Source organism: Mesoplodon bidens, assembly GCF_964165515.1.
Source record: "Mesoplodon bidens genome assembly, chromosome: 1".
NCBI classification, from domain to species: Eukaryota; Metazoa; Chordata; class Mammalia; order Artiodactyla; family Ziphiidae; genus Mesoplodon; species Mesoplodon bidens.
In genome coordinates this window covers 206,628,109-206,641,975 of record NC_138176.1, presented here as the reverse complement: position 1 = coordinate 206,641,975, position 13,867 = coordinate 206,628,109, and positions in this window count along the sequence as shown.

The following is a 13,867-nucleotide window of genomic DNA, read 5'->3' as shown; positions in this document are numbered from 1 at the left end:
CAAAAACTACCTGTGAATGACAAAGGACTTAAAAAGGCTGTAGTTAATACCGATAATTTGCAAAATGGAAAGATCAGATGAGAATTCATAACAAGAATAATGCAGCTGAAAAAAGAATTTGGTTGTTTCTGTGGAATGCAAAACAAGACAAAAGCCAACTCCAAATTTTTGGACAAAATATTTATAAACATAATAATTACACCTATTTTCATTAATAGTACATATTAAAATTAATAGTACAAATGAAAACACATATTTACAGAGTAAGAAAACTTCAGGTATAAATAAATTGACATAGTGGACCATGAGTATACTAAGCATATACTATACCAAGAATATACTAAGAATATATGAAGGCTATAAAGTAAAGAAATTCTTTAGGTCTAAAGAGGTCCTAAACATCTGTATATTAATAAAAACTCCACAGTTAAGTGATATAAATCTTCAGTTGAAAACCAGTATTCTAGAAGAGGCTATTTTAAATTAAATAAGTAAATTACAGCCAAGTTAACGTTTTAAAATTAATTGAATTTATGACTGAAAACACCGTGTCTAATATGGGGCAAAGCAGCCGCAAGGTGCTAATAAATAGGAACATGTCATGGACAGCAAGGACAGTGACTTCCCATACAGCATATATTTTCTGTAATAAATATATTGATAATATTTGATCAATGCAAATTTAACCCAAGGAAATCTATGTATATATTCAGATTTGACACCTCTTTCCGTGCAACTCATCAATAGTAAAACATATCAAATAACCCTAATTATTTCTGGCACACCTGTTTTTACAAAACGAAAGCACAAGTCCTTTGTGATTTTCCAGGAGTCCTTTGGGAGATCACAAAGGTAATTTTAAGTGGAAAAGGTCACTTATGATTCAATTTTTTAAAGTAATAGACTATTGTTTAGAGCAGTTTCAGAGTTACAGAAAAATTGAGCAGAATGTATGGAGTTCTCATATATTCCCTTTCCCCACCTCTGTTTCTCCTATAATTAACATTTTCACTGGTGTGATGTTACAATTGATGAACCAATAGTGATACATTATTGTTGACTAACATCCATAGTTTACATTAAGTTTCAGTCTTTGTGTTGTACAGTTCCACAGGTTTTGCCAAATGCATAACGTCATGTATCAACCATTATAGTGTCATACAGTATAGTTTCACAGCCCTACAAAATGCCTGTGCTTCACCCATTCATTCCTTTTCTCCACTACTCCCTGCCAGCCCCAACCTGTGGCAACCACTGATTTTTTTATTTTATTTTTTTTACTATCTCTATAGTTTTGCCTTTTCTAGAATGTCATATTGTTGGAATTATACAGTATGTAGTCATTTAGATGGGCCATGTTCACTAAACAATGTGCATTCAAGTGTCCTCCATGTCTTTTTGTGGCTTGTCAGCAACTCATTTCTTTTTATTGCTGAATAATAATATTCCATCAGATAAATGTGCCACAGTTACTGTTGCTGTTTTTAATCTATTCACTTACTGAAGGACGTCTTGGTTTCTTCCAATTTTTAATCAGTTATACAAAGCTGCTATAAACATTCATGTGCGGGTTTTTTGTGTGAATTTGTTTTCAGCTTCTTTGGGTAAATACCAAGGATGGGATTATGGATCAAATGGTAAGAGTATGCTTAGTTTTGTAAAAATCTTAGAAACTGTTTCCAAGCGGCTGTACCATTTTGCATGCCCACCAGCAGTGATGAGATTTCCTGTTGCTCCACATCCTCACCAGCATTTGGTCTTGTCCATGTTTTGGATTTTAGCCATTCTAATAGGTATATAGTGACTATTATTTTATTTTAATTATTAATTCTCTTAGTGACATATAATGTTGAGCATATTTTTAGATGCATATTTGCTATCCATATATCTTCTTTGTTGAGGTGTCTGTTGGGATCTTCTGTCCCCTTTTACAGTGAGTTGCTTGATTTCTTAATGTTGAGTTTAAGGAGTTTTTTGTGTACTTAGGATACAAGTCTTTTATCAGATATATATGTTATGTAAATGTTTTCTCTAGGGCTAAGGCTTGTCTTTTCATTCTTTGAACAGTACTTTCCTCAGAGAAGAAGTTTTTAATTTCAATTAAGTCCAGCTTATAAATTTTTTCTTTTGTGGATTATGCTCTTGGTGTTTTAAAAACTCATTGACAAAACCAAGGAATCTAGATTTTCTCCTATGTTATCTTCTAGAAGTTTTATAATTTTACATTTTTTTAGGTCTATGATCCATTTTGTGTTAATTTTTGTGGAAGTGTCAGGTTAGTGTCTAGACTTACTTTCTTGCAACTAAACATCCAGTTGTCTCAATTAAATGTCAGTTATTCCATTTGTTAAAAAGACTTTGCTTCTGCATTTGATAGTCTTTGCTTTTTTTTTCTTTTTTAATCAAAGATCAGTTGAGTACATTTGTTTGGGTGTATTTCTGGTTCTCTGTTCTGTTCCATTGATCTATTTATCTATTCTTTCACCAATTTTACACTATTTTGATTGCTGTAGCTTTTTTTCTTGACTGATTTGTGTTTACATACTAAATGTCTGTTTTTTTCATAACCAAAAAAGGAAGCATGCCCAGAGAACTAAGAATAATATGTATGTGACAGAATAGATTTGTGTAAACTTGATTGGAACTTGTGAAGTGTGGAATGAGAACAAATTGTCCTCTAGAAATAAGTGTAAAAAGATGGCCTCTATAAAAATGGAGAAATTGACAAGAGAAAAAAGTCAGCCAAATCTATTTCATTCAACATTAACTTCAGTGTCAGATAATTCTTGAATTTGCATAATGAACTTCCATAGAACCCTCATACATGAATCTCTTAGATGCTCCGAAGTTCTAGGTTATCTGCTATAATCAGTATGAAGAGCCAAGCACTAAATATCCAATATTAATTAATTGGTTAGGCAAATTACAAAATATTTACTCCATGGAATATTAAGAAAATACATTATATTAACAAACTTTCCTCAGGTGGAAAAAATACTTTATAGTCTGTAATGTAAAATTAGAATACAAAATTAACAGTGTGAATGCAAACAGAATATGAGTAAAAAGAAAGATATAAGTAAACACAACTGCTATATTTGTGTAAGGGGATATGTAATGGACTCTTTTTCTTCAATTTTGTATAATTTTCATTTTCTATAATAAATATTTACTTTTTAAAAAGTTTTATTGAGAAATAAATAAATATATACTTCACATACCATAATATTCACCTATTTAAAGCCTACAATTAAATGGTTTTTAGCATATTCACAGAGTTGTGCAACCATCATTACAATATAATTTTAGAATACTTTCATTACACCTCAAACAAATCCTATACCCATTAGTGGTCAGTTGCTATCTCCTCTCTACCCCACAGACCTAGCCAAGCACTAATTGACTCTCTGTTTCTACAGATTTGCCTCTTCTGCACATTCCAAATAAATGGATTCATATAATATGTGGTATTTCCTTCACAGTTTTTTTCACTTAGAATAATGTTCTCAAGGTCACTCATGCATTTTGTATATCAGTACTTCATTCCTTTTTATGGTCTGGTAATATTTCACATTTTATTTATCCATTCATCAGTTGATGGACATTGACTCTGCCATTACAAAAGTGCTTCTTCATATTTTCTTTTAAAAAGAGAAGAAATTATCTAAAAAATTTGTATTTTGACAGGAAATCAAATGCTATATGCACATTTGCACACGTGTGTACCTGTGTGTCTGGGTAAGGGTGGGGACCTTGAAGAGGCTCCCTGGGTTTGATATTAGCATAAGGAGAGCAGAAAAGTAATATATAGAACAGTGGTCATGTGGTTTATAGTTTGTTTATTCCAGGGTCTCTAGACCCTATCTATAGACACATCATTTCTGATAAAAATGATGAACATATACTTAAGTGATAAATTGCTTTCAGTAAAATTAACTCATCTATTTGATGTTTTAAAAATTTATTCATGAGAAAAATCAATATTTTTGGTGTTGTTTATGTGAAAAATATACATGGCCAAATATTAGATATGGGTATATTTTATAGTAAACCTATATAAAAAATTACCTAGAGTCCAATTAAACTGGTAAACATTAAGAAAAACCATGAAATCATAAGACACTTTAGAATCATCAGAACCTAAATACCAAGGTACCATATAAATAACATGTTTTCTTTAAAATTCTAATATATGAAAATTAACTGAAATTTTCAGGAGAATCAGAGGAAATATTTTGAGAAATATCTCAAAAAATACAACAAAAGAGAAAAAGTTATAAAATTAGAGTATCCATCTGGGAAATCCTATAAAAATAGTTATACAAAGAAAGCTGAAATAATAGTTAAAAATTTATCAAATAAGAAAATAAGTTTCCAGAATTAAAGGTCTCATGAAATGAAATGATTAGTATAGTTAATGAAAAAAAATCCTATAAATTTATATTCATCATGAAATTTCAGAAGAGTTAAAGAGATTCTTAAAATCACTGAGGAAAAACATCAAAAAAAGAAAAAAAAAAGGAGGGGATTGGAATTACTTCCCTGCAGTAATACTAGACACTGGTATTTAGTCTTCAAAATTTCTGGTCCCAAATTTCTAGTCTAGAATTCTGTGCTCAGTAAAAATGAGTATGAGGGAGAAAATAATGATATTTCAGACATGAAGTATCTTTAAAATTCATCCAATATACCATTTCTCCAGGAGTTCCTAGAAGATAAGCTCCGCAAAATGATGACTAAACCAAGAAATAGGATAATATTGAATTCAGAAAAGAGAAGATTAAAAAACACCTCAGAGGTAAAGGTCACACTCCCTATAAACAGCAAGAGAAATTCCAGGATGACAGCTAAGCAGCACACCTAGGGAGCAACCAGCCAGATTGAAACATTGGAACAGGAGGAAAATTATGTATGTTTCTATTGGCAATGAATGGAAAAATGGAAAATCAAGCAAACCAAAAAAGAATTAATTGTTCCAATAAAATTAAAATTTGTGCAGCCATTGATATTTATGAATTGAACATTTAATCCTCAGTGATGACAAGTTACAATAATTATGTGCCCTGTGTACCAATCCTTGAAATTCCAATGCTTCTGCTTTAGAAGGTAATGAAGGGAAGTGTAAGTGTGAGTAGAGAATACCATCTGCTATATATACTCTGATAGATCTAAATCCTTATCCTCCAGTTGTGGAAATGTTATATTCAAACCTCAAGCATCAGGAAATGGCAGCAAATGCAGAGGCAAAAGAAGCAGAATCAGCTTAAAGAATTGCAAATGATTGTTTCCTGAGATTAATAAACTCAGAAGGTGAAGGAGGAATGGGACATACAACTACTGTGGTTTTGCTTTTTTTTAAAAATAAAACTACTTGAATTTGAGACTGACATGGATTTATTTAAAATGGAATAAGTTTAAAAATAGCCATGGCAAAATATATAATTCATTTACTTCTATCACCTAAAAGAAAGTGGTGAAAGGAGCAGAGAGGGAAGAAATGGCAAGTACTTCTCCCATCACTCACTCCTTTGTGCTCCTCCAAGAAGAATCTCAGAGGAAGAAAAAGACAAAAAGTAAGGGCAATTTGGTTATGGGACTCTCACTGTAATGATTTCATTAAAGCATTCTTCCATTTTATTTTCCAAAATCAAGTGATCATGCAGTGTTTATCAAGGAATGACTGAAGAGCTCCTTTAAAGAGTAAACAAGGATGCCTTCCCTGATTGTCCACATTCTGTTTCCAGTGCAGCCAGCATCCTCTAATATAACCAACCCTATTTATCTGCTTCATATAAATATGTTCCATTAATATGTTTCTATTTAGTACTTTGCAAAAATTAATTTCTATATGAATAATAGGGGTATACACAGGAGTGTACGCAGCATGTATGTAGCTATTTCTATCATCGTTATACTTCTGGCAGTTGTCTGCCTGCAGTGAAAAGAACTACATTTTGCAGCATCTTTACTCCACAAATTTAAATGTTTTAGGTGATATTTTTTCCACAGAGACAGTTATAGGATGCAGAGAGAGGCACAAATTACCAGCGTGTCAATTATGGTAATGCTTTTACATAATAAGTATAAGTAGTAGGTCATAAGAACCACTAGTCTCCTTGTTACTAAAAACATAGTGCCAATCAAATTCTATATATGTGGGTAGTGGCTTGTGAGGGAGGTAATAAAAATGAGGAAACAAATTATTCCTATTAAAAGCATACCTTGAGCATACGAGACAATGCATATTAGGCCACATTCAAGCAAAGTGAGAACAGGAACCCAGCAGTGATAGTCTCTCTTCCCAGACTTTTTCAAAGATACCATAAATAGAGTCTGACATTAATGTTTACAGAGAAGAGATAGCTTGTAGGAATATTTGGATACTAATTTGCAGAGTAATAACAGATAATGCTCCAATCACTGTGAGCGGTCCAAAAAGAATATGAAAAGGGGCTCGTTAAGGTGACAGTTTATGCTTCTCTTATAAGAGAGGGCTTCTTAACCTGAGGCCCATGGACTCCCAAGGGTCTGTGGATAGGATTCAGGGTCCCAACACAAAAATCCACGCCTTATGAGAGGCAAAAGTGTATATCTATATCACTGTAGTATCAGAAGTACATGCAACTTTGTCACTATTAGAAATGAGAGATTTTAGATATCACAAAGCACTTATTGCAGATATTTTGAGTTACAGTTCATGCTCATTAACACTTCAAGGTTATTGTAGTTATTAAGTATACTATTAGAACTTATTATTTTAGGCATTAATAAAGAAACAATAATGTAAGTTTGTTTTTAATATTTTTAAAACTATATTTCAATATATTTGGTTTATATTTTAGTTCTATGCACTTTGTTCATTTAAAAACTCTTATTTTGAAAAGGAGTCCAGGCTTTACAAGACTACCAAAGTGATCCATGGATCAAAAACAAGGTTACAAATCTCTGGTTAAATTCAGAGGTAAAAATATTCTGCTTTTGTTTCAGAATTGAGTGCTCAGATAAATCCAGGAAGTCAGATGTTATTTGGGAATAACTTGGGGGATTTTTTTTTTTTTTGATAGAAGGGAGGAGAGCTGGATATTTTAGTTTTCTAGAGCATATACAGGTCTAATGTAGGAACATGAACCATAAAACTTTAGACACTTTAAAATACTGTATTGGGCTTCCCTGGTGGCGCAGTGGTTGAGTCCGCCTGCCAATGCAGGGGACACGGGTTTGTGCCCCGGTCCGGGAAGATCCCACATGCTGCGGAGTGGCTGGGCCCGTGAGCCATGGCCGCTGAGCCTGCGCGTCCGGAGCCTGTGCTCTGCAACGGGAGAGGCCACAACAGTGAGAGGCCCGCGTACAGCAAAATAAATAAATACATTAAAAAAAATACTGTATTGTAGTACCAAGTCGATGGGGAGGAAGAGAGAGATTCCCTGGGCAGACGGAGATAATGGATAGGGACTCCAAGTATTGATGGAGATATTCTGAAATGGCCAGAGTGTGATTTAGCAGTCCATTTTTACTTCATTGATTTTCCACTGTGATTGAATTGAACTTGTTTGTTCATCAGAATTTGCCCCTGGCATCTGATTTTTCCTCCATTTTCTTTTAATTTCTCTTTTTTCATCTAAATCATGTCATACTAATCCTCATTGCTATCGAGCAACAGAATATGACATTCCTGACACAGGAAAGGACTTGGGTACTCAAGGTCTTCGTCAGCCATAGCTGCTCACACTACTGACAGTCAATAAGAAATCAGTGCTTTCTATTTTTGTTTTAGGTAATTTGTTTTTTTATTACAACTTTTATTTTTAACAGTTTGAGTTGAAAGTTAAAAATACCAGATATAGGTTGGAAAGCATTCTTTTTTTCCATTCTTAATTTGGTACCCAGTCGAACATATTCAAAGATGCTGTTTTCAAACCATATATATTGTTGGGAAAAAGCAATCTAGAAGGTATCTCTAGGACTATCAGTTGAAACTATTCTTCAGAAATCCTTTATGAGTGTATCTGGATGTTCTGACCCCCTTGAAACATTTGTGACATTTGTAAGCTTGATCTTTCTTCACACTGTAAATTGTAAACTAATACAAACAGGGACCAGATATCATGTATTTTATGTAAACTCTTGCATAGACTATATACAGCTAAATACACTATCATTTGTCAACAAATATTAAAGAGATGGTAGCATATTATAGAGACTTGTTTTTTCCAAGTATTTATATTTGTGCTACTTAGCATGAAGATTCTGCAACAAAGATCTTATTTTGCATCTTGTTTAGGGTCATGATGCATATAGCTACTATATTTGAAAAAGATGATTTTCAAACCATCATCATAAAATCAAGTGATTATTTTATAATAATGTACCTTTAAAACTATTCATTTTAAGAATCATTTTCAGGATAAAATTCTCTGGCTGTAATAATTTCTCCGAATGTAAATCTTTTTTTCTTGTTATTCTTACCACACTTTCACTGAAAAACAAAACAAAACAAAAAACTCTGCTTCATTTTTCTGCAGTTATTACATTATCCTTCCCCTGTTCTCCTTGCTTCAGGTCTCATATATTAAATTTCTTCCAGTGGTTTCTCAGTAGTACTTAGGTGACTTCCAATCTATTTGATTATCTTGCACTAACACTTCATTTTTATCAATTTGATTATCAGTATTGGAATCCATTTGTACAGTCCACAGTTTCTTACCATAGGGAATAATAGCAAACCAATGATAAAATCCTTTGAAAATCTCATCCTCACCTGATGGTGGTGATAATATTTTTAAAACTTTGAATTAGACTTGAAAAATGGCACGTTGTTTTTCCTTTAGTACATCTTTCCTCTTCTGTTTTTTTTTTCTTATCATCTAGTTTGGATGCTTTATATGATGATTCAGTACATTAACATCAATATAATATGCTTATTTAGAGCATGAAATTTGGACCTAGACTGCCAGGGATTAAATGCTTCCTGGCTGTGTAACCTTGGGCAAGATAGTTAACCTCCTTTGCTTCCTCATCTCTAAAATGGACACATTCTATTATTGGTCAAATCAAGTGAGGAATGCACCCCACATTGAAGATGTTGGAGAAATAGACTTCACCTTTTGATGAAAAGAGTAAGGATATCATATTGCAAAGGAGTCTTGATATAGGGACTCTAATTCATTGGAGGACATTACCATGATGATAAACTACTTGTTGACTAATTAAACATACAATTTATCTTCTTATAGGATGATCTGGGTTAAAGGTGGGAATATCCTTAGCCTACATTATTCCACCTTTCTGCTCACCAGGTTAAATTTGGACTCTCTGAAGGGCAAAATGAATGTTTTCCTGTCAACAAATTCTTCCCAAAGCTCTTTGTTTAGTTTAAGAGAAAACCTTAGACTTTCTGGAAAAAAAAAAGTTCTGTTCGTCCATCAGTGATTTAGGACAATTTCTTAATAGTGTATTTGTTGAAATACAGTTGACCCTTGAACTATACAGGTTTGAACTGATCAGGTCCACTTATAAGTTGATTTTTTTTTCAATAAATACATATTACAGTACTACACAGTCTTCGGTTGGTTGAATCTGTGATGCAAAACTGAAGATACGAAGGGTTAAATGTAAAATTATACATGAAGTTTTTGAGTGCTCGGGGGTCAGCACCTATATTCTACTTGTTGTTCAAAGTCAGTTGTATATTCACTAGAATTATCTACAAAATTTACCTGTTCCTGAACCCAACCTGACAGTCTTTGGCAGGTGAGAATAAAGAATCTTTCCTTCTCTTCTCCCCCCACCCAGGTTTATTAAGATATAATTGACATATAAGGTTGTGTAAATTTAAGGGGTAAAATGTGATGACTTGATACACATACATTTTGCAAAATGATTGCCACAATAAGTTTAGTTACACCTTCACCTTACGTGATTAGAGTTTTGTTTTTTTGTTGTGGTGAGAACATATAAGATTTACTCTCCAAACAACTTTCAAGTATACAGTACAGTATTGTTAACTGTGGTCGTCATGCTGTACCTTAGATCCCCGGAACTCATAACTAAAAGTCTGTACCCTTTGACCAACAGCTCCGCATCTCCCCGACCCCAGCAGCCCCTGGAAACTACCAATCTATTCTTTGTTTCTGAGTTCAACTTTTTTTAGATTCCACATATAAGTGAGATCATTCAGTATGTGTCTTTCTCTATCTGACTTATTTCACTCAGCATGATGCCCTCGAGGTCCATCATGTTGTCACAAATGAAGAAGGAAAGGATTCCTTCTTTTTATGGATGAGTAATATTCCACTTCATATATATACATAATTATATATATGTATATATATTTCCTTCATTCTTTCATGGATGGACACTTAGGTTATTTCCGTATCTTGGCTATTGTGAATACTGCTGCAGTGAACATCGGGGGTGCAGATACCTCTTCAGGATTTCATTTACTTTCATTAGTATCTGTGCATTTGAGGAATCAGTCTCTTCTTTTAGCCTTTCTCAGCAGTTGGGAGGGACTGCTGACTTCCTTCTCTGCCCTGGCAGGCTGTAGGATGTGCTTTTTAGTTGCCTAGAATCTCTGGCCTGGCTTCCTGTTTGGGTGGGCTGGTGACTTGCTTCCCTGCCCAGGCAGGGTCCTAGAATGGGCTCTGAGGCTGGGATGGCCTACCTGCTGGTGAGTAAAACTCAGAAGAACTTCTGACCGAGCTTACTGGCCAGATAGGGCCACTAGCTTGGCTCTGCAGATAAAGAGAGCCACTGGTTCTCTGCCTGGGTACTATTGCCAGCAGGAATGCAGTCTGCCAAGATCTGCATGCTTGTTGCTGTGGGCCCTGTCACTCTTCTATGTCTCTAGCTGATTCCCCCAATGATTCCCAGGAGGCAATACCTAGTAGCTTCCCTAAAAGCATCCTGTAATGCTGGAGAAGCTGGATGTCCACCTTGGGCTTTCCTTTTTCCACTGGAGAAATGGTAGGTCCTTGATGTAGTGTTGGACCAGCCTTGGGGAAGTGGTTTTTCACAACTCTTGTCATCCAAGAGGTTGCTTTAACCCTATTCCCAAGTGGGATCTTCACAAACTTGTCTTGTCTATGGATGATTGCCAGTTGTTCTTTCTGTGAGGGGAATTGAAGTCGGGAACCATCTATTTCTCCATTTTGCTGTGTCACTCTGCCTTTATTTCTAATACAAACTTTGGGTGATTCTTAGGCCTAGTAATGTTAGAGAACCATTGGTGTATTAGACATTGGGATACCACATTGACTGTATGAAAAAAATGTGTATGTTCTTCTATAACACTCAGAAGCCTCTGTCTTTTTCTATAACATGACAGAAGATGTAATAGTCCTGGTTAAATTTTATTTCACCCTCATTTATAACATTGTGACCAAACTAATAAGTCTACTGTATTCTAACTCAGAAGGCCAGGTATATAGACTCTCCTCCCTGGGTTTAGAGAGAATTCTCTGATATGGTGACAAGAATAGCTTCTGTGCCTGAGAATAAAGTTTCTAATCAGCAGGGGCAGGGAAATACTCTTGGAATACAATATATTAAGTTCCAGAAGGATGCCCGTAACTAAAGTCAGGGGACTTGATATGGAGATGAAGTCTTGCATACATTTAGGTATAGGTTAAAAGTCACCAGGATTTAGGCATGTCGTTAACTTTCATTTTATTCGCAGGCTATAGATGTCAGAGTCTTGCCAGGAAAAATATTTCAGGCAAGGAGTTTAAATGAGTGCTATCAATACCCTTGGAAGGGTGGGGGAAACAAATGTCAGAGAAGGCTCATGGAAATGTCAGGAAATTTTTAAGTTGCAGAAATTATAGAAAATCAGCACTGCTAGTTTCGGCAACCTGCAGTACTTAATTAATTGATTCATAGGCAAATATCTGGAAGACACAACATAACCTTGCTTTCAGCCCAAATCAGTGTGTTTGCCTACTATTGTTAGCAGGACTAAAATGAATTCCATTTCTCATCTACCTTGAAAATCTTGTGAAAGTGACTTTCTTTGGCAGAATCTAAGCTGGAACTCAGCTAGGGATTTAGTCTAAAAATGTAGTTTTCTATGCTTCTTTCTTCAGAGCTACAGGAGACAAGTTAGAGAGACAGATATACTGCTGGATACAAGCAGACATTATCCAAATTGCCTAAGCCATAATCATATGTGATGTTCTTCTTCCCTTTTCTGAGATTAAGAGAGACTGGGAACTTGTTAGAATGCAGATTCCTAGTATTGCCCCAATAGAATCAAGCATCTACTACTGTTCAGAAGCACAAAAAATATCCTCATTCATACTAGATTTTAAGAATCACTGCCCTAGAAGAAGAATCAAGTTATTTTATATTTCAATAAAATACATGTCTCAAGTTTTGAATGAAAACCTAATGTGTAATGGATTCTGGAAGCAAAAGCCTAGTTGTGTATATACCAACCCATGCACATCAGTATACACTTGCGTATTTAATATTATTTATCAAATTTAACACAATTACTACAACCGATTTGGACACTATTATAGAGCTTAAAAATAGATTAAAAATGTGAAAGGCAAAGGTTTTGGCATAAACTGCAAAATGATAATTTTATAAGAATAATTTTCTAGATTATTCTTAAGAGTCGTGATTCTCTTCATGTTTAAGGGATCAATTAAGGATCTCCCCACAGTAATTTTAATGATTCTAAATGTGAATAGCTATGAAATTTTAAAGAAAGCTACCTTTTATTGCTAAGGTAGGTTAAATTATATTTTAACTATTTATCTTACAATGTAAATTATAGTCATCATATAATTTTCTTCATAAAATATATGTCTCAGTGGAAATAATGTCTAAAATGTGGAGGCAGTGCTCATTATTCTCAAAAGCCCCATTCTCATCTAAAATTTGTGAATCTCTAATATTTTCAGTTGATTTAGGAAAAAGAACCAGATGACATTCAGTTAATTTTCCTAACGTTCAAGTTACTTCAGACCAAGTTAGATCTGACCTAAAAGAACTAGGTCTCCAAGGAGACTTAACTTTATTCTCTTTATAAATCTATAATTTCTGGGGGTTGCCTCCCTTACTCTCAGAGGCTTCTCATGAGTTTATAGTAACTGGTGGAAAAGTTAACAAAAACATCTTAAGTTCATTTCTTTTCAGTCTAAAACTTTCAGCACAGGATGAACTTTTTATGAAGTTACTGTTCTCCTTTTTTTTTCTTTTTAACATCTTTATTGGAGTATAATTGCTCTACAATGGTGTGTTAGTTGCTGCTGTATAACAAAGTGAATCAGCTATACATATGCATATATCCCCATATCCCCTCCCTCTTGCGTCTCCCTCCCTCTCACCCTCCCTATCCCACCCCTCTAGGTGGTCACAAAGCACTGAGCTGATCTCCCTGTACTATGTGACTGCTTCCCACTAGCTATCGATTTTACATTTGGTAGTATATATATGTCCATGCCACTCTCACTTGGTCCCAGCTTACACTTCCCCCTCCCTGTGTCCTCAAGTCCATTCTCTGTGCCTGTGTCTTTATTCCTGTCCTGGCCCTAGGTTCTTTAGAACCTTTTTTTTTTTTTTTTTGGTTCCACATATATGTGTTAGCATACAGTATTCGTTTTTCTCTTTCTGACTTACTTCACTCTGTATGACAGACTCTAGGTCCATCCACCTCACTACCAGTAACTCAATTTCGTTTCTTTTTATGGCTGAGTAATATTCCATGGTATATATATGCCACATCTTTATCCATTCATCTGTTGATGGACACTTAGGTTGCTTCCATGTTCTGGCTATTGTAAATAGATCTGCAGTGAACTTTGTGGTACATGACTCTTTTTGAATCATGGTTTTCTCAGGGTATATGCCCAGTAGTGGG